At 54.8% G+C, this 16,990-nt stretch overlaps 19 non-coding genes across 19 annotated transcripts; 10 read left to right on the forward strand and 9 right to left on the reverse strand.

Annotated features, from left to right (window-relative positions):
* Window positions 1-396: 396 nt before the first annotated feature.
* trnad-guc (transfer RNA aspartic acid (anticodon GUC)) lies at window positions 397-468 on the reverse strand. The gene has a single exon. It is a non-coding gene; the product is annotated as a tRNA-Asp (tRNA).
* Window positions 469-884: 416 nt separating this feature from the next.
* On the reverse strand, window positions 885-956 carry trnad-guc (transfer RNA aspartic acid (anticodon GUC)). Its single transcript has one exon. It is a non-coding gene; the product is annotated as a tRNA-Asp (tRNA).
* Window positions 957-1,969: 1,013 nt separating this feature from the next.
* trnaf-gaa (transfer RNA phenylalanine (anticodon GAA)) lies at window positions 1,970-2,042 on the forward strand. Its single transcript has one exon. It is a non-coding gene; the product is annotated as a tRNA-Phe (tRNA).
* Window positions 2,043-2,151: 109 nt separating this feature from the next.
* trnav-aac (transfer RNA valine (anticodon AAC)) lies at window positions 2,152-2,224 on the forward strand. Its single transcript has one exon. It is a non-coding gene; the product is annotated as a tRNA-Val (tRNA).
* Window positions 2,225-2,784: 560 nt separating this feature from the next.
* Window positions 2,785-2,856, reverse strand: trnah-gug (transfer RNA histidin (anticodon GUG)). The gene has a single exon. It is a non-coding gene; the product is annotated as a tRNA-His (tRNA).
* Window positions 2,857-3,582: 726 nt separating this feature from the next.
* On the forward strand, window positions 3,583-3,655 carry trnag-ccc (transfer RNA glycine (anticodon CCC)). Its single transcript has one exon. It is a non-coding gene; the product is annotated as a tRNA-Gly (tRNA).
* A 620-nt stretch (window positions 3,656-4,275) lies between these two features.
* trnad-guc (transfer RNA aspartic acid (anticodon GUC)) lies at window positions 4,276-4,347 on the reverse strand. Its single transcript has one exon. It is a non-coding gene; the product is annotated as a tRNA-Asp (tRNA).
* Window positions 4,348-5,555: 1,208 nt separating this feature from the next.
* trnav-aac (transfer RNA valine (anticodon AAC)) lies at window positions 5,556-5,628 on the forward strand. The gene has a single exon. It is a non-coding gene; the product is annotated as a tRNA-Val (tRNA).
* Window positions 5,629-6,188: 560 nt separating this feature from the next.
* trnah-gug (transfer RNA histidin (anticodon GUG)) lies at window positions 6,189-6,260 on the reverse strand. Its single transcript has one exon. It is a non-coding gene; the product is annotated as a tRNA-His (tRNA).
* Window positions 6,261-6,986: 726 nt separating this feature from the next.
* Window positions 6,987-7,059, forward strand: trnag-ccc (transfer RNA glycine (anticodon CCC)). Its single transcript has one exon. It is a non-coding gene; the product is annotated as a tRNA-Gly (tRNA).
* Window positions 7,060-8,946: 1,887 nt separating this feature from the next.
* trnav-aac (transfer RNA valine (anticodon AAC)) lies at window positions 8,947-9,019 on the forward strand. The gene has a single exon. It is a non-coding gene; the product is annotated as a tRNA-Val (tRNA).
* A 560-nt stretch (window positions 9,020-9,579) lies between these two features.
* On the reverse strand, window positions 9,580-9,651 carry trnah-gug (transfer RNA histidin (anticodon GUG)). Its single transcript has one exon. It is a non-coding gene; the product is annotated as a tRNA-His (tRNA).
* A 726-nt stretch (window positions 9,652-10,377) lies between these two features.
* Window positions 10,378-10,450, forward strand: trnag-ccc (transfer RNA glycine (anticodon CCC)). Its single transcript has one exon. It is a non-coding gene; the product is annotated as a tRNA-Gly (tRNA).
* Window positions 10,451-12,337: 1,887 nt separating this feature from the next.
* trnav-aac (transfer RNA valine (anticodon AAC)) lies at window positions 12,338-12,410 on the forward strand. Its single transcript has one exon. It is a non-coding gene; the product is annotated as a tRNA-Val (tRNA).
* Window positions 12,411-12,970: 560 nt separating this feature from the next.
* trnah-gug (transfer RNA histidin (anticodon GUG)) lies at window positions 12,971-13,042 on the reverse strand. Its single transcript has one exon. It is a non-coding gene; the product is annotated as a tRNA-His (tRNA).
* A 1,417-nt stretch (window positions 13,043-14,459) lies between these two features.
* Window positions 14,460-14,531, reverse strand: trnad-guc (transfer RNA aspartic acid (anticodon GUC)). The gene has a single exon. It is a non-coding gene; the product is annotated as a tRNA-Asp (tRNA).
* A 1,501-nt stretch (window positions 14,532-16,032) lies between these two features.
* trnaf-gaa (transfer RNA phenylalanine (anticodon GAA)) lies at window positions 16,033-16,105 on the forward strand. The gene has a single exon. It is a non-coding gene; the product is annotated as a tRNA-Phe (tRNA).
* Window positions 16,106-16,214: 109 nt separating this feature from the next.
* On the forward strand, window positions 16,215-16,287 carry trnav-aac (transfer RNA valine (anticodon AAC)). Its single transcript has one exon. It is a non-coding gene; the product is annotated as a tRNA-Val (tRNA).
* A 560-nt stretch (window positions 16,288-16,847) lies between these two features.
* trnah-gug (transfer RNA histidin (anticodon GUG)) lies at window positions 16,848-16,919 on the reverse strand. The gene has a single exon. It is a non-coding gene; the product is annotated as a tRNA-His (tRNA).
* Window positions 16,920-16,990: the final 71 nt, after the last annotated feature.

The raw sequence follows: 16,990 nt of genomic DNA on the forward strand, positions 1-16,990 counted from the left end.
CCCGGCATCGTGTCCCGACCCACCGTGCTGGAAGCCGACGCGTGCTGTGATTTCTTTACGGAGCAGAAATGACAACCGAGGAGCCGAGAGATCATTTCAGCATTTCGCGTCTGAACAGAAAACACAAACGACCAACTCGGAATGACTTGCCTTTGACGCTTATCAAAGCGTTCTTTGTGCATCGAACAGACCCATTCACCTCTTAGTGTGGCGGGATCTGCACAGTGCATGTCGCAGCGCTTCCTGCTTTCACTTCAATGTGCTTTCTGATGTCGAGTCGTGTGCCGTGCGGAGGCTCTGAAAGCGAGAGCAATGAAAAGGTGCACGACGCTGTGAAAGAAAACAGAGAAGTGAAAGGCAGTCCTTTCTCTAAGGAGGTAAAAGAAAAGCTTTCTACTCCCCGTCGGGGAATCGAACCCCGGTCTCCCGCGTGACAGGCGGGGATACTTGCCACTATACTAACGAGGAAGACATCACACCCTTCGATCCCCGGCATCGTGTCCCGACCCACCGTGCTGGAAGCCGACGCGTGCTGTGATTTCTTTACGGAGCAGAAATGACAACCGAGGAGCCGAGAGATCATTTCAGCATTTCGCGTCTGAACAGAAAACACAAACGACCAACTCGGAATGACTTGCCTTTGACGCTTATCAAAGCGTTCTTTGTGCATCGAACAGACCCACTCACCTCTTAGTGTGGCGGGATCTGCACAGTGCATGTCGCAGCGCTTCCTGCTTTCACTTCAATGTGCTTTCTGATGTCGAGTCGTGTGCCGTGCGGAGGCTCTGAAAGCGAGAGCAATGAAAAGGTGCACGACGCTGTGAAAGAAAACAGAGAAGTGAAAGGCAGTCCTTTCTCTAAGGAGGTAAAAGAAAAGCTTTCGACTCCCCGTCGGGGAATCGAACCCCGGTCTCCCGCGTGACAGGCGGGGATACTTGCCACTATACTAACGAGGAAGACATCACACCCTTCGATCCCCGGCATCGTGTCCCGACCCAGCGTGCTGGAAGGCGACGCGTGCTGTGATTCCTTTACGGAGCAGAAATGACAACCGAGGAGCCGAGAGATCATTTCAGCATTTCGCGTCTGAACGGAAAACACAAACGACCAACTCGGAATGACTTGCTTTTGACGCTTTTCAAAGCGTTCTTTGTGCACGACGACTGCGCCGCCTAGCAGATACAAATGGGTTGTACAACTCTGAACTAGCAAATGGAAGAGGGCTAAGCCCCCTCTCTTTTAGCCCAGGTTCGATCTGTCTCCCAGAATCACCAGGGCGCACGCACACACACACACCCGTGCCGTTGAAGTGCTCTGCTTCATTTCTAAGGGCAACTCAACATTCACTCCTACCCCGAGAACAGAAAAGACAGCGTCCGCAGCAACAACAGCTCAGGTCTCTGCACAGGAACTAAGCTGCCCCCATCTCCTCTGCTCTGCGGCTCCTGCGGAGTGGAGTCCTGCCTGGAGCCGTGTTTGCAGGCGGCGGCTCCCCGCGCTCTGTCTGTGCGTCGTGTCCAAGAGCTCCTGGGAGGAAGAGAGAGCCCTCCCACTCGGGTGCTTTTCCACGGTCTGTGTGAGGAGGGGCGGGTGTGTCCAGTAGCTTATCGAGCGGAAGCCTGGGGCGGCGGAGAGCTGTGATCGTGCAGACCTTGAGGTGTCACCTCTTTGTCTGCTTTCCCGCCCCCCCTCCGCCCAAGCTCTGCTCCAGAGTAGCCCGGCAACCCCTCACACCTGCACGTGTCACAACCTAAGGTGTGGTCATGAGACACCCATGGGGTGCTGTTCTGTTCTTGCTAATTGTTTCCTGCCCGTCGCAGGCAGGAGTCCATGCGAGGAAGATGCGCTGGACAGAGCTCAGAGGGCGCAGCTGGGTGGCTTTCCTTCTGAGTGACGTTCCTGCAACACTCTCCCGCTCCTCTTGGTGCGCTCATGCCGCTGGAGCAGGTGGCTGTGGGCTCTGTGCACTGCCGAAATAGCTCAGTTGGGAGAGCGTTAGACTGAAGATCTAAAGGTCCCTGGTTCGATCCCGGGTTTCGGCATTTTGTTTCATCGCGCCCTTTGTTCCTCTCTCCAGCGCCCCCTGCCTAAAGTGACGCTTCCCTTTCTCAGCCCGAAACGCAAGCGAGACACCAGCAGCGGTCCCTGCAGGTTTCCGTAGTGTAGCGGCTATCACGTTCGCCTAACACGCGAAAGGTCCCCGGTTCGAGACCGGGCGGAAACAGCCTCTTGTTGCACGCTCCTGTACTTCACAGAGGTCTTGAGCGACCGGTCATTTGTTCCCAATGTATTTCCGGTGCCTTCATGCACTCTTGTACCAAATGCACGTTCCTTCTGTACGCGGAGCCGATCATTTGCAATTGGGCTGTGCCGACAGACCAGGACGAGCTCTGTCGGCTCAAAAGCAGCGCAGGACCTGCAAGAACAACAGAAAGATTAGCATCCAGTGAGCCCAAGATCTCATCAAGAATCGGCTCCAGCAACAGGGCTGGGCGCATTGTTCCATTCTCCGACCACTCTCGGTGTAAACAAGTCCCTCCTGGTCTCTGCTTGAAATGCACTTTCCTGCGTTTGCTTTGGTGTAACTGGCTTCCCCTGCATGGGCGAATGTGAAGAAGATCCTTAGTAAGTCGTTGAAGAAAACCGAGAAGAGGTCGGAGTGGCCTCTGTCGTTCATCAACGATCCAGTCAGGCAGTACTCCTCTGTAAAGCGCCGTTCGTTCACATCGATTGGCTTTTTTTTGCCTTCATTCGCGCAAGTAGTAAAAGCAGACGCCCCTATTCTGCCGTGACCCGGATTCGAACCGGGGTTGTTGCGGCCACAACGCAAAGTACTGACCACTATACGATCACGGCGAGTTACCGATACACACATGGTAGGGCGGAAAAGGCTGTGCTCTCTTCGTGTGACCTAATTCGGAAAAGTCCTGACGTTGCATTTCAACTGAGCCCCAGTATACATCGACCCTTCGACACTCTGAGTGACAACTCTCTTGCGTGTTTTCTCATATTTATGTAGTTTGCTTGCATGATGCCCGGAACAGCGGGGTTGTGTGCTCCCATATGGTCTAGCGGTTAGGATTCCTGGTTTTCACCCAGGCGGCCCGGGTTTGACTCCCGGTATGGGAACGTGTCAGTTTTGCCTCCTGCTTTCCAAAAGATCAGCACCGTGTACGAAGGAGCCGCATTAAAACCACTCGAACGTGCAAAACGCGCGAGAAGAGGGGGCGCTTGTTTCCAACCGAAGACTTCTCGCGTGTGAGACGAGCTGATCATCGCTGCAGGAGGTGGGAGGGTTACTCTGGTAGACAGGGCTGACCTTCGGCAATAGGATTTATACTCTCCAAGATGATATTTGCACTTTCTGGAGAGGCGATTTTCTCCACTTCAGTAGCCCGATTTCGTCGATTGCGTGGAGAGGGCTGTAGAATGTGGCGCCGCTTTTCCTGCTCCGTCCATGACAGGCGTGCTGGTCTCTGGAGAGAGAGCACGGTCCATCAGCGCACTCCAATAAAGGCACTGGAAGCAGCTGAATCGCATTGGCGAAGCTCAGCACTGGGCCGCTGGGAAGGGTTTGCTACCGTTTCCGTAGTGTAGTGGTTATCACGTTTGCCTCCCACGCGAAAAGTCCCTGGTTCGAAACTGGGCGGAAACAGACCGGCTCCTTTTGTCGCCACGCACAAAAGGGGATTGGGGATTCGCCTAGCGCTGTGATCGCACAGACCCACTCACCTCTTAGTGTGGCGGGATCTGCACAGTGCATGTCGCAGCGCATCCTGCTTTCACTCCAATGCGCGTCCTGATGTACCCCAGTCTCCCGCGTGACAGGTGGGGATAATCACCACTATACTAACGAGGAAGACATCGCTCTCTCCGACCCCCGGCATCGTGTCCCGACCCACCGTGCTGGAAGCCGACGCGTGCTGTGATTTCTTTACGGAGCAGAAATGACAACCGAGGAGCCGAGAGATCATTTCAGCATTTCGCGTCTGAACAGAAAACACAAACGACCAACTCGGAATGACTTGCCTTTGACGCTTATCAAAGCGTTCTTTGTGCATCGAACAGACCCACTCACCTCTTAGTGTGGCAGGATCTGCACACTGCATGTCGCAGCGCTTCCTGCTTTCACTTCAATGTGCTTTCTGATGTCGAGTCGTGTGCCGTGCGGAGGCTCTGAAAGCGAGAGCAATGAAAAGGTGCACGACGCTGTGAAAGAAAACAGAGAAGTGAAAGGCAGTCCTTTCTCTAAGGAGGTAAAAGAAAAGCTTTCTACTCCCCGTCGGGGAATCGAACCCCGGTCTCCCGCGTGACAGGCGGGGATACTTGCCACTATACTAACGAGGAAGACATCACACCCTTCGATCCCCGGCATCGTGTCCCGACCCAGCGTGCTGGAAGGCGACGCGTGCTGTGATTCCTTTACGGAGCAGAAATGACAACCGAGGAGCCGAGAGATCATTTCAGCATTTCGCGTCTGAACGGAAAACACAAACGACCAACTCGGAATGACTTGCTTTTGACGCTTTTCAAAGCGTTCTTTGTGCACGACGACTGCGCCGCCTAGCAGATACAAATGGGTTGTACAACTCTGAACTAGCAAATGGAAGTGGGCTAAGCCCCCTCTCTTTTAGCCCAGGTTCGATCTGTCTCCCAGAATCACCAGGGCGCACGCACACACACACACCCGTGCCGTTGAAGTGCTCTGCTTCATTTCTAAGGGCAACTCAACATTCACTCCTACCCCGAGAACAGAAAAGACAGCGTCCGCAGCAACAACAGCTCAGGTCTCTGCACAGGAACTAAGCTGCCCCCATCTCCTCTGCTCTGCGGCTCCTGCGGAGTGGAGTCCTGTCTGGAGCCGTGTTTGCAGGCGGCGGCTCCCCGCGCTCTGTCTGTGCGTCGTGTCCAAGAGCTCCTGGGAGGAAGAGAGAGCCCTCCCACTCGGGGGCTTTTCCACGGTCTGTGTGAGGAGGGGCGGGTGTGTCCAGTAGCTTATCGAGCGGAAGCCTGGGGCGGCGGAGAGCTGTGATCGTGCAGACCTTGAGGTGTCACCTCTTTGTCTGCTTTCCCGCCCCCCCTCCGCCCAAGCTCTGCTCCAGAGTAGCCCGGCAACCCCTCACACCTGCACGTGTCACAACCTAAGGTGTGGTCATGAGACACCCATGGGGTGCTGTTCTGTTCTTGCTAATTGTTTCCTGCCCGTCGCAGGCAGGAGTCCATGCGAGGAAGATGCGCTGGACAGAGCTCAGAGGGCGCAGCTGGGTGGCTTTCCTTCTGAGTGACGTTCCTGCAACACTCTCCCGCTCCTCTTGGTGCGCTCATGCCGCAACACAGGAAGGCTGGAGCAGGTGGCTGTGGGCTCTGTGCACTGCCGAAATAGCTCAGTTGGGAGAGCGTTAGACTGAAGATCTAAAGGTCCCTGGTTCGATCGCGGGTTTCGGCATTTTGTTTCATCGCGCCCTTTGTTCCTCTCTCCAGCGCCCCCTGCCTAAAGTGACGCTTCCCTTTCTCAGCCCGAAACGCAAGCGAGACACCAGCAGCGGTCCCTGCAGGTTTCCGTAGTGTAGCGGCTATCACGTTCGCCTAACACGCGAAAGGTCCCCGGTTCGAGACCGGGCGGAAACAGCCTCTTGTTGCACGCTCCTGTACTTCACAGAGGTCTTGAGCGACCGGTCATTTGTTCCCAATGTATTTCCGGTGCCTTCATGCACTCTTGTACCAAACGCACGTTCCTTCTGTACGCGGAGCCGATCATTTGCAATTGGGCTGTGCCGACAGACCAGGACGAGCTCTGTCGGCTCAAAAGCAGCGCAGGACCTGCAAGAACAACAGAAAGATTAGTATCCAGTGAGCCCAAGAGCTCATCAAGAATCGGCTCCAGCAACAGGGCTGGGCGCATTGTTCCATTCTCCGACCACTCTCGGTGTAAACAAGTCTCTCCTGGTCTCTGCTTGAAATGCACTTTCCTGCGTTTGCTTTGGTGTAACTGGCTTCCCCTGCATGGGCGAATGTGAAGAAGATCCTTAGTAAGTCGTTGAAGAAAACCGAGAAGAGGTCGGAGTGGCCTCTGTCGTTCATCAACGATCCAGTCAGGCAGTACTCCTCTGTAAAGCGCCGTTCGTTCACATCGATTGGCTTTCTTTTGCCTTCATTCGCGCAAGTAGTAAAAGTAGATGCCCCTATTCTGCCGTGACCCGGATTCGAACCGGGGTTGTTGCGGCCACAACGCAAAGTACTGACCACTATACGATCACGGCGAGTTACCGATACACACATGGTAGGGCGGAAAAGGCTGTGCTCTCTTCGTGTGACCTAATTCGGAAAAGTCCTGACGTTGCATTTCAACTGAGCCCCAGTATACATCGACCCTTCGACACTCTGAGTGACAACTCTCTTGCGTGTTTTCTCATATTTATGTAGTTTGCTTGCATGATGCCCGGAACAGCGGGGTTGTGTGCTCCCATATGGTCTAGCGGTTAGGATTCCTGGTTTTCACCCAGGCGGCCCGGGTTTGACTCCCGGTATGGGAACGTGTCAGTTTTGCCTCCTGCTTTCCAAAAGATCAGCACCGTGTACGAAGGAGCCGCATTAAAACCACTCGAACGTGCAAAACGCGCGAGAAGAGGGGGCGCTTGTTTCCAACCGAAGACTTCTCGCGTGTGAGACGAGCTGATCATCGCTGCAGGAGGTGGGAGGGTTACTCTGGTAGACAGGGCTGACCTTCGGCAATAGGATTTATACTCTCCAAGATGATATTTGCACTTTCTGGAGAGGCGATTTTCTCCACTTCAGTAGCCCGATTTCGTCGATTGCGTGGAGAGGGCTGTAGAATGTGGCGCCGCTTTTCCTGCTCCGTCCATGACAGGCGTGCTGGTCTCTGGAGAGAGAGCACGGTCCATCAGCGCACTCCAATAAAGGCACTGGAAGCAGCTGAATCGCATTGGCGAAGCTCAGCACTGGGCCGCTGGGAAGGGTTTGCTACCGTTTCCGTAGTGTAGTGGTTATCACGTTTGCCTCCCACGCGAAAAGTCCCTGGTTCGAAACTGGGCGGAAACAGACCGGCATCTTTTGTCGCCACGCACAAAAGGGGATTGGGGATTCGCCTAGCGCTGTGATCGCACAGACCCACTCACCTCTTAGTGTGGCGGGATCTGCACAGTGCATGTCGCAGCGCATCCTGCTTTCACTCCAATGCGCGTCCTGATGTACCCCAGTCTCCCGCGTGACAGGTGGGGATAATCACCACTATACTAACGAGGAAGATATCGCTCTCTCCGACCCCCGGCATCGTGTCCCGACCCACCGTGCTGGAAGCCGACGCGTGCTGTGATTTCTTTACGGAGCAGAAATGACAACCGAGGAGCCGAGAGATCATTTCAGCATTTCGCGTCTGAACAGAAAACACAAACGACCAACTCGGAATGACTTGCCTTTGACGCTTATCAAAGCGTTCTTTGTGCATCGAACAGACCCACTCACCTCTTAGTGTGGCAGGATCTGCACACTGCATGTCGCAGCGCTTCCTGCTTTCACTTCAATGTGCTTTCTGATGTCGAGTCGTGTGCCGTGCGGAGGCTCTGAAAGCGAGAGCAATGAAAAGGTGCACGACGCTGTGAAAGAAAACAGAGAAGTGAAAGGCAGTCCTTTCTCTAAGGAGGTAAAAGAAAAGCTTTCTACTCCCCGTCGGGGAATCGAACCCCGGTCTCCCGCGTGACAGGCGGGGATACTTGCCACTAGACTAACGAGGAAGACATCACACCCTTCGATCCCCGGCATCGTGTCCCGACCCAGCGTGCTGGAAGGCGACGCGTGCTGTGATTCCTTTACGGAGCAGAAATGACAACCGAGGAGCCGAGAGATCATTTCAGCATTTCGCGTCTGAACGGAAAACACAAACGACCAACTCGGAATGACTTGCTTTTGACGCTTTTCAAAGCGTTCTTTGTGCACGACGACTGCGCCGCCTAGCAGATACAAATGGGTTGTACAACTCTGAACTAGCAAATGGAAGTGGGCTAAGCCCCCTCTCTTTTAGCCCAGGTTCGATCTGTCTCCCAGAATCACCAGGGCGCACGCACACACACACACCCGTGCCGTTGAAGTGCTCTGCTTCATTTCTAAGGGCAACTCAACATTCACTCCTACCCCGAGAACAGAAAAGACAGCGTCCGCAGCAACAACAGCTCAGGTCTCTGCACAGGAACTAAGCTGCCCCCATCTCCTCTGCTCTGCGGCTCCTGCGGAGTGGAGTCCTGTCTGGAGCCGTGTTTGCAGGCGGCGGCTCCCCGCGCTCTGTCTGTGCGTCGTGTCCAAGAGCTCCTGGGAGGAAGAGAGAGCCCTCCCACTCGGGGGCTTTTCCACGGTCTGTGTGAGGAGGGGCGGGTGTGTCCAGTAGCTTATCGAGCGGAAGCCTGGGGCGGCGGAGAGCTGTGATCGTGCAGACCTTGAGGTGTCACCTCTTTGTCTGCTTTCCCGCCCCCCCTCCGCCCAAGCTCTGCTCCAGAGTAGCCCGGCAACCCCTCACACCTGCACGTGTCACAACCTAAGGTGTGGTCATGAGACACCCATGGGGTGCTGTTCTGTTCTTGCTAATTGTTTCCTGCCCGTCGCAGGCAGGAGTCCATGCGAGGAAGATGCGCTGGACAGAGCTCAGAGGGCGCAGCTGGGTGGCTTTCCTTCTGAGTGACGTTCCTGCAACACTCTCCCGCTCCTCTTGGTGCGCTCATGCCGCTGGAGCAGGTGGCTGTGGGCTCTGTGCACTGCCGAAATAGCTCAGTTGGGAGCGCGTTAGACTGAAGATCTAAAGGTCCCTGGTTCGATCGCGGGTTTCGGCATTTTGTTTCATCGCGCCCTTTGTTCCTCTCTCCAGCGCCCCCTGCCTAAAGTGACGCTTCCCTTTCTCAGCCCGAAACGCAAGCGAGACACCAGCAGCGGTCCCTGCAGGTTTCCGTAGTGTAGCGGCTATCACGTTCGCCTAACACGCGAAAGGTCCCCGGTTCGAGACCGGGCGGAAACAGCCTCTTGTTGCACGCTCCTGTACTTCACAGAGGTCTTGAGCGACCGGTCATTTGTTCCCAATGTATTTCTGGTGCCTTCATGCACTCTTGTACCAAACGCACGTTCTTTCTGTACGCGGAGCCGATCATTTGCAATTGGGCTGTGCCGACAGACCAGGACGAGCTCTGTCGGCTCAAAAGCAGCGCAGGACCTGCAAGAACAACAGAAAGATTAGTATCCAGTGAGCCCAAGATCTCATCAAGAATCGGCTCCAGCAACAGGGCTGGGCGCATTGTTCCATTCTCCGACCACTCTCGGTGTAAACAAGTCTCTCCTGGTCTCTGCTTGAAATGCACTTTCCTGCGTTTGCTTTCGTGTAACTGGCTTCCCCTGCATGGGCGAATGTGAAGAAGATCCTTAGTAAGTCGTTGAAGAAAACCGAGAAGAGGTCGGAGTGGCCTCTGTCGTTCATCAACGATCCAGTCAGGCAGTACTCCTCTGTAAAGCGCCGTTCGTTCACATCGATTGGCTTTCTTTTGCCTTCATTCGCGCAAGTAGTAAAAGTAGACGCCCCTATTCTGCCGTGACCCGGATTCGAACCGGGGTTGTTGCGGCCACAACGCAAAGTACTGACCACTATACGATCACGGCGAGTTACCGATACACACATGGTAGGGCGGAAAAGGCTGTGCTCTCTTCGTGTGACCTAATTCGGAAAAGTCCTGACGTTGCATTTCAACTGAGCCCCAGTATACATCGACCCTTCGACACTCTGAGTGACAACTCTCTTGCGTGTTTTCTCATATTTATGTAGTTTGCTTGCATGATGCCCGGAACAGCGGGGTTGTGTGCTCCCATATGGTCTAGCGGTTAGGATTCCTGGTTTTCACCCAGGCGGCCCGGGTTTGACTCCCGGTATGGGAACGTGTCAGTTTTGCCTCCTGCTTTCCAAAAGATCAGCACCGTGTACGAAGGAGCCGCATTAAAACCACTCGAACGTGCAAAACGCGCGAGAAGAGGGGGCGCTTGTTTCCAACCGAAGACTTCTCGCGTGTGAGACGAGCTGATCATCGCTGCAGGAGGTGGGAGGGTTACTCTGGTAGACAGGGCTGACCTTCGGCAATAGGATTTATACTCTCCAAGATGATATTTGCACTTTCTGGAGAGGCGATTTTCTCCACTTCAGTAGCCCGATTTCGTCGATTGCGTGGAGAGGGCTGTAGAATGTGGCGCCGCTTTTCCTGCTCCGTCCATGACAGGCGTGCTGGTCTCTGGAGAGAGAGCACGGTCCATCAGCGCACTCCAATAAAGGCACTGGAAGCAGCTGAATCGCATTGGCGAAGCTCAGCACTGGGCCGCTGGGAAGGGTTTGCTACCGTTTCCGTAGTGTAGTGGTTATCACGTTTGCCTCCCACGCGAAAAGTCCCTGGTTCGAAACTGGGCGGAAACAGACCGGCTTCTTTTGTCGCCACGCACAAAAGGGGATTGGGGATTCGCCTAGCGCTGTGATCGCACAGACCCACTCACCTCTTAGTGTGGCGGGATCTGCACAGTGCATGTCGCAGCGCATCCTGCTTTCACTCCAATGCGCGTCCTGATGTACCCCAGTCTCCCGCGTGACAGGTGGGGATAATCACCACTATACTAACGAGGAAGACATCACACCCTTCGACCCCCGGCATCGTGTCCCGACCCACCGTGCTGGAAGCCGACGCGTGCTGTGATTCCTTTACGGAGCAGAAATGACAACCGAGGAGCCGAGAGATCATTTCAGCATTTCGCGTCTGAACAGAAAACACAAACGACCAACTCGGAATGACTTGCCTTTGACGCTTATCAAAGCGTTCTTTGTGCATCGAACAGACCCACTCACCTCTTAGTGTGGCGGGATCTGCACAGTGCATGTCGCAGCGCTTCCTGCTTTCACTTCAATGTGCTTTCTGATGTCGAGTCGTGTGCCGTGCGGAGGCTCTGAAAGCGAGAGCAATGAAAAGGTGCACGACGCTGTGAAAGAAAACAGAGAAGTGAAAGGCAGTCCTTTCTCTAAGGAGGTAAAAGAAAAGCTTTCGACTCCCCGTCGGGGAATCGAACCCCGGTCTCCCGCGTGACAGGCGGGGAGACTTGCCACTATACTAACGAGGAAGACATCACACCCTTCGATCCCCGGCATCGTGTCCCGACCCAGCGTGCTGGAAGGCGACGCGTGCTGTGATTCCTTTACGGAGCAGAAATGACAACCGAGGAGCCGAGAGATCATTTCAGCATTTCGCGTCTGAACGGAAAACACAAACGACCAACTCGGAATGACTTGCTTTTGACGCTTTTCAAAGCGTTCTTTGTGCACGACGACTGCGCCGCCTAGCAGATACAAATGGGTTGTACAACTCTGAACTAGCAAATGGAAGAGGGCTAAGCCCCCTCTCTTTTAGCCCAGGTTCGATCTGTCTCCCAGAATCACCAGGGCGCACGCACACACACACACCCGTGCCGTTGAAGTGCTCTGTTTCATTTCTAAGGGCAACTCAACATTCACTCCTACCCCGAGAACAGAAAAGACAGCGTCCGCAGCAACAACAGCTCAGGTCTCTGCACAGGAACTAAGCTGCCCCCATCTCCTCTGCTCTGCGGCTCCTGCGGAGTGGAGTCCTGCCTGGAGCCGTGTTTGCAGGCGGCGGCTCCCCGCGCTCTGTCTGTGCGTCGTGTCCAAGAGCTCCTGGGAGGAAGAGAGAGCCCTCCCACTCGGGGGCTTTTCCACGGTCTGTGTGAGGAGGGGCGGGTGTGTCCAGTAGCTTATCGAGCGGAAGCCTGGGGCGGCGGAGAGCTGTGATCGTGCAGACCTTGAGGTGTCACCTCTTTGTCTGCTTTCCCGCCCCCCCTCCGCCCAAGCTCTGCTCCAGAGTAGCCCGGCAACCCCTCACACCTGCACGTGTCACAACCTAAGGTGTGGTCATGAGACACCCATGGGGTGCTGTTCTGTTCTTGCTAATTGTTTCCTGCCCGTCGCAGGCAGGAGTCCATGCGAGGAAGATGCGCTGGACAGAGCTCAGAGGGCGCAGCTGGGTGGCTTTCCTTCTGAGTGACGTTCCTGCAACACTCTCCCGCTCCTCTTGGTGCGCTCATGCCGCTGGAGCAGGTGGCTGTGGGCTCTGTGCACTGCCGAAATAGCTCAGTTGGGAGAGCGTTAGACTGAAGATCTAAAGGTCCCTGGTTCGATCGCGGGTTTCGGCATTTTGTTTCATCGCGCCCTTTGTTCCTCTCTCCAGCGCCCCCTGCCTAAAGTGACGCTTCCCTTTCTCAGCCCGAAACGCAAGCGAGACACCAGCAGCGGTCCCTGCAGGTTTCCGTAGTGTAGCGGCTATCACGTTCGCCTAACACGCGAAAGGTCCCCGGTTCGAGACCGGGCGGAAACAGCCTCTTGTTGCACGCTCCTGTACTTCACAGAGGTCTTGAGCGACCGGTCATTTGTTCCCAATGTATTTCCGGTGCCTTCATGCACTCTTGTACCAAACGCACGTTCCTTCTGTACGCGGAGCCGATCATTTGCAATTGGGCTGTGCCGACAGACCAGGACGAGCTCTGTCGGCTCAAAAGCAGCGCAGGACCTGCAAGAACAACAGAAAGATTAGTATCCAGTGAGCCCAAGAGCTCATCAAGAATCGGCTCCAGCAACAGGGCTGGGCGCATTGTTCCATTCTCCGACCACTCTCGGTGTAAACAAGTCTCTCCTGGTCTCTGCTTGAAATGCACTTTCCTGCGTTTGCTTTGGTGTAACTGGCTTCCCCTGCATGGGCGAATGTGAAGAAGATCCTTAGTAAGTCGTTGAAGAAAACCGAGAAGAGGTCGGAGTGGCCTCTGTCGTTCATCAACGATCCAGTCAGGCAGTACTCCTCTGTAAAGCGCCGTTCGTTCACATCGATTGGCTTTCTTTTGCCTTCATTCGCGCAAGTAGTAAAAGTAGATGCCCCTATTCTGCCGTGACCCGGATTCGAACCGGGGTTGTTGCGGCCACAACGCAAAGTACTGACCACTATACGATCACGGCGAGTTACCGATACACACATGGTAGGGCGGAAAAGGCTGTGCTCTCTTCGTGTGACCTAATTCGGAAAAGTCCTGACGTTGCATTTCAACTGAGCCCCAGTATACATCGACCGTTCGACACTCTGAGTGACAACTCTCTTGCGTGTTTTCTCATATTTATGTAGTTTGCTTGCATGATGCCCGGAACAGCGGGGTTGTGTGCTCCCATATGGTCTAGCGGTTAGGATTCCTGGTTTTCACCCAGGCGGCCCGGGTTTGACTCCCGGTATGGGAACGTGTCAGTTTTGCCTCCTGCTTTCCAAAAGATCAGCACCGTGTACGAAGGAGCCGCATTAAAACCACTCGAACGTGCAAAACGCGCGAGAAGAGGGGGCGCTTGTTTCCAACCGAAGACTTCTCGCGTGTGAGACGAGCTGATCATCGCTGCAGGAGGTGGGAGGGTTACTCTGGTAGACAGGGCTGACCTTCGGCAATAGGATTTATACTCTCCAAGATGATATTTGCACTTTCTGGAGAGGCGATTTTCTCCACTTCAGTAGCCCGATTTCGTCGATTGCGTGGAGAGGGCTGTAGAATGTGGCGCCGCATTTCCTGCTCCGTCCATGACAGGCGTGCTGGTCTCTGGAGAGAGCACGGTCCATCAGCGCACTCCAATAAAGGCACTGGAAGCAGCTGAATCGCATTGGCGAAGCTCAGCACTGGGCCGCTGGAAAGGGTTTGCTACCGTTTCCGTAGTGTAGTGGTTATCACGTTTGCCTCCCACGCGAAAAGTCCCTCGTTCGAAACTGGGCGGAAACAGACCGGCTCCTTTTGTCGCCACGCACAAAAGGGGATTGGGGATTCGCCTAGCGCTGTGATCGCACAGACCCACTCACCTCTTAGTGTGGCGGGATCTGCACAGTGCATGTCGCAGCGCATCCTGCTTTCACTCCAATGCGCGTCCTGATGTACCCCAGTCTCCCGCGTGACAGGTGGGGATAATCACCACTATACTAACGAGGAAGACATCGCTCTCTCCGACCCCCGGCATCGTGTCCCGACCCACCGTGCTGGAAGCCGACGCGTGCTGTGATTTCTTTACGGAGCAGAAATGACAACCGAGGAGCCGAGAGATCATTTCAGCATTTCGCGTCTGAACAGAAAACACAAACGACCAACTCGGAATGACTTGCCTTTGACGCTTATCAAAGCGTTCTTTGTGCATCGAACAGACCCATTCACCTCTTAGTGTGGCGGGATCTGCACAGTGCATGTCGCAGCGCTTCCTGCTTTCACTTCAATGTGCTTTCTGATGTCGAGTCGTGTGCCGTGCGGAGGCTCTGAAAGCGAGAGCAATGAAAAGGTGCACGACGCTGTGAAAGAAAACAGAGAAGTGAAAGGCAGTCCTTTCTCTAAGGAGGTAAAAGAAAAGCTTTCTACTCCCCGTCGGGGAATCGAACCCCGGTCTCCCGCGTGACAGGCGGGGATACTTGCCACTATACTAACGAGGAAGACATCACACCCTTCGATCCCCGGCATCGTGTCCCGACCCACCGTGCTGGAAGCCGACGCGTGCTGTGATTTCTTTACGGAGCAGAAATGACAACCGAGGAGCCGAGAGATCATTTCAGCATTTCGCGTCTGAACAGAAAACACAAACGACCAACTCGGAATGACTTGCCTTTGACGCTTATCAAAGCGTTCTTTGTGCATCGAACAGACCCACTCACCTCTTAGTGTGGCGGGATCTGCACAGTGCATGTCGCAGCGCTTCCTGCTTTCACTTCAATGTGCTTTCTGATGTCGAGTCGTGTGCCGTGCGGAGGCTCTGAAAGCGAGAGCAATGAAAAGGTGCACGACGCTGTGAAAGAAAACAGAGAAGTGAAAGGCAGTCCTTTCTCTAAGGAGGTAAAAGAAAAGCTTTCTACTCGCCGTCGGGGAATCGAACCCCGGTCTCCCGCGTGACAGGCGGGGATACTTGCCACTATACTAACGAGGAAGACATCACACCCTTCGATCCCCGGCATCGTGTCCCGACCCAGCGTGCTGGAAGGCGACGCGTGCTGTGATTCCTTTACGGAGCAGAAATGACAACCGAGGAGCCGAGAGATCATTTCAGCATTTCGCGTCTGAACGGAAAACACAAACGACCAACTCGGAATGACTTGCTTTTGACGCTTTTCAAAGCGTTCTTTGTGCACGACGACTGCGCCGCCTAGCAGATACAAATGGGTTGTACAACTCTGAACTAGCAAATGGAAGAGGGCTAAGCCCCCTCTCTTTTAGCCCAGGTTCGATCTGTCTCCCAGAATCACCAGGGCGCACGCACACACACACACCCGTGCCGTTGAAGTGCTCTGCTTCATTTCTAAGGGCAACTCAACATTCACTCCTACCCCGAGAACAGAAAAGACAGCGTCCGCAGCAACAACAGCTCAGGTCTCTGCACAGGAACTAAGCTGCCCCCATCTCCTCTGCTCTGCGGCTCCTGCGGAGTGGAGTCCTGCCTGGAGCCGTGTTTGCAGGCGGCGGCTCCCCGCGCTCTGTCTGTGCGTCGTGTCCAAGAGCTCCTGGGAGGAAGAGAGAGCCCTCCCACTCGGGTGCTTTTCCACGGTCTGTGTGAGGAGGGGCGGGTGTGTCCAGTAGCTTATCGAGCGGAAGCCTGGGGCGGCGGAGAGCTGTGATCGTGCAGACCTTGAGGTGTCACCTCTTTGTCTGCTTTCCCGCCCCCCCTCCGCCCAAGCTCTGCTCCAGAGTAGCCCGGCAACCCCTCACACCTGCACGTGTCACAACCTAAGGTGTGGTCATGAGACACCCATGGGGTGCTGTTCTGTTCTTGCTAATTGTTTCCTGCCCGTCGCAGGCAGGAGTCCATGCGAGGAAGATGCGCTGGACAGAGCTCAGAGGGCGCAGCTGGGTGGCTTTCCTTCTGAGTGACGTTCCTGCAACACTCTCCCGCTCCTCTTGGTGCGCTCATGCCGCTGGAGCAGGTGGCTGTGGGCTCTGTGCACTGCCGAAATAGCTCAGTTGGGAGAGCGTTAGACTGAAGATCTAAAGGTCCCTGGTTCGATCCCGGGTTTCGGCATTTTGTTTCATCGCGCCCTTTGTTCCTCTCTCCAGCGCCCCCTGCCTAAAGTGACGCTTCCCTTTCTCAGCCCGAAACGCAAGCGAGACACCAGCAGCGGTCCCTGCAGGTTTCCGTAGTGTAGCGGCTATCACGTTCGCCTAACACGCGAAAGGTCCCCGGTTCGAGACCGGGCGGAAACAGCCTCTTGTTGCACGCTCCTGTACTTCACAGAGGTCTTGAGCGACCGGTCATTTGTTCCCAATGTATTTCCGGTGCCTTCATGCACTCTTGTACCAAATGCACGTTCCTTCTGTACGCGGAGCCGATCATTTGCAATTGGGCTGTGCCGACAGACCAGGACGAGCTCTGTCGGCTCAAAAGCAGCGCAGGACCTGCAAGAACAACAGAAAGATTAGCATCCAGTGAGCCCAAGATCTCATCAAGAATCGGCTCCAGCAACAGGGCTGGGCGCATTGTTCCATTCTCCGACCACTCTCGGTGTAAACAAGTCCCTCCTGGTCTCTGCTTGAAATGCACTTTCCTGCGTTTGCTTTGGTGTAACTGGCTTCCCCTGCATGGGCGAATGTGAAGAAGATCCTTAGTAAGTCGTTGAAGAAAACCGAGAAGAGGTCGGAGTGGCCTCTGTCGTTCATCAACGATCCAGTCAGGCAGTACTCCTCTGTAAAGCGCCGTTCGTTCACATCGATTGGCTTTTTTTTGCCTTCATTCGCGCAAGTAGTAAAAGCAGACGCCCCTATTCTGCCGTGACCCGGATTCGAACCGGGGTTGTTGCGGCCACAACGCAAAGTACTGACCACTATACGATCACGGCGAGTTACCGATACACACATGGTAGGGCGGAAAAGGCTGTGCTCTCTTCGTGTGACCTAATTCGGAAAAGTC

Source organism: Atractosteus spatula (genome assembly GCF_055471065.1).
Source record: "Atractosteus spatula isolate fAtrSpa1 chromosome 10 unlocalized genomic scaffold, fAtrSpa1.hap1 SUPER_10_unloc_3, whole genome shotgun sequence".
NCBI classification, from domain to species: domain Eukaryota; kingdom Metazoa; phylum Chordata; class Actinopteri; order Semionotiformes; family Lepisosteidae; genus Atractosteus; species Atractosteus spatula.